The sequence below is a fragment of the Heterocephalus glaber genome, unplaced genomic scaffold (assembly GCF_053883595.1).
Source record: "Heterocephalus glaber isolate CG9 unplaced genomic scaffold, H.glaber_assembly_v1.0 deba00001547, whole genome shotgun sequence".
Classification (NCBI taxonomy): domain Eukaryota; kingdom Metazoa; phylum Chordata; class Mammalia; order Rodentia; family Bathyergidae; genus Heterocephalus; species Heterocephalus glaber.
Genome location: NW_028258340.1, coordinates 6,597,562 through 6,599,558, shown reverse-complemented (window position 1 = coordinate 6,599,558; position 1,997 = coordinate 6,597,562). Strand labels below are relative to the sequence as shown.

At 57.7% G+C, this 1,997-nt stretch overlaps 2 pseudogenes; both read left to right on the top strand.

The window, feature by feature from the left end:
- The first annotated feature begins 247 nt into the window (after positions 1-247).
- LOC147824331 (cleavage and polyadenylation specificity factor subunit 7 pseudogene) lies at positions 248-762 on the top strand (annotated as a pseudogene).
- Positions 763-911: 149 nt separating this feature from the next.
- On the top strand, positions 912-1,715 carry LOC101726263 (cleavage and polyadenylation specificity factor subunit 7 pseudogene; annotated as a pseudogene).
- Positions 1,716-1,997: the final 282 nt, after the last annotated feature.

Here is a 1,997-nt window from a genome sequence, read left to right as displayed (position 1 = left end):
CAAGGACCACCGCCACTTCTCCACCACATGGAAAGATGGAGTGCAAGCCACTTCCGGTACCCCACTGCGGTGGAGGCCTGAGCCGGAAGAAGCTTCCTTGCTTGCCTGCATGTGGCGAAGTGGCAGTGCGCGGACTTCGCCGTGCGTGTGGCGCCGCCGGCCGGGGTGGGACCTGAGTGGAGAGTGGTTCTCGCACTTCGGGCCTAGTCAGTACTCGACACCGCTGCCATATTCCAGTGGCATCTCTCTAACTTTGTCCCTTCTCCGGCGCGAGATCGTCCTTCCGGAGTCATGTCAGAAGGAGTGGACCTCATCGGTATCTACGCCGACGAGGAGTTCAACCAGGACCCAGAGTTCCACAATACAGATCAGATTGACCTGTATGATGATGTGCTCACGGCTACCTCACAGCCCTCAGATGACAGAAGCAGCAGTGCTGAGCCGTCGCCGCCTATCCTCCAGGAGCCCTCTCCCAAGCCCAACAACAAGACTCCTGCGATCCTGTACATGTACAGTGGCCTGCGCAGTAGGCGAGCAGCTGTCTATGTGGGCAGCTTTTTCTGGTGGACCACAGACCAGCAGCTGATCCAGGTTATTCGCTCTATAGGAGTCTATGATGTGGTGGAGTTGAAATTCGCAGAAAATCAAGCAAATGGCCAGTCCAAAGGGTATGCTGAGGTGGTGGTAGCTCTGAAAACTCCATCCACAAATTGTTGGAGCTCTTACCAGGGAAAGTTCTCAATGGGGAAAAAGTGGATGTGAGGCCGGCCACCGGGCAGAACCTGTCCCAATTTGAGGCCCATGCTCGGAAACGTGAGTACATCTGAGTCCCGAGAGGTGGAATACCTCCACGGGCCCACTCCCAAGACTCTAGTGACTCTGCTGATGGACAGGCCATGCCCTCTGAGAACCTTGTTCCCTCATCTGCGTGTGTGGATAAGCCTCCCAGCGTGCTGCCCTACTTCAATCGCCCCCCTTCAGCCCTTCCCCTGATGGGTCTGCCCCCGCCCCCGATCCCACCCCTGATCCCACCTCCACCACCTCTCTCTTCGAGCTTTGGGGTCCCTCCTCCTCCTCCTGGCATCCACTACCAGCATCTCATGCCCCCTCCTCGATTACGTCCTCATCTGACTGTATCTCCCCCTGGGGCCATCCCATCTGCCCTTCACCTCAACCCAGCCTTCTTCCCACCACCAAATGCTACAGTGGGGCCTCCATCAGAGACTTGCATGAAGGCCTCTATGCCCCATAACCACCATGGCAGCCGAGACTTGGGCCCTCCACCCTCTACGGTGAGTGAAGCTGAGTTTGAAGAGATCATGAAGCGAAACAGGGCGATTTCTAGCAGCGCCATTTCCAAAGCAGTGTCTGGAGCCAGTGCAGGGGATTACAGTGACGCGATTGAGACACTGCTCATGGCCATTGCAGTCATCAAGCAGTCCCGGGTGGCCAATGACGAGCGCTGCCGAGTCCTCATCTCCTCGCTCAAGGACTGTCTTCATGGCATCGAGGTAAAGTCCTACAGCGTGGGTGCCAGCAGCAGCTCCTCCAGGAAGAGACATCGGTCCAGGGAGAGGTCGCCCAGCCAGTCCCGGGAGAGCAGCAGGTGGCACCGGGACATGCTTCACAATGAAGACTACCATGATGACTACTTCCCAGAAAGGAGCCGGGAGCACGAGAGGCACCGGGACAGAGAGAGGAACCGGCACCACTGAGCAAGTTGGAGCGCCCTGGTCCTGCAGGGTGGTCATTTATGAAAGGAGGGGGAGTGTTCACAGTGACACTGTCTGTGTCTGCAGAGTGGTGGGGAGAGGCCTGGCCAGAGCTCTTCCTGTGTGCGAAGCTGCACCCTGAGATGACTGCCTTGGCCGGGTATCGAAGCAACAGGCTCACTTTGTGCTGAGAGTGGGGTCTCTCTCCACGCCTGAGTGTGCCTTTCGGCCCCCATAGCAAACGGGCTGCTCTGTCCCTCCTGTCCCTTCCTCTGTACATGAATA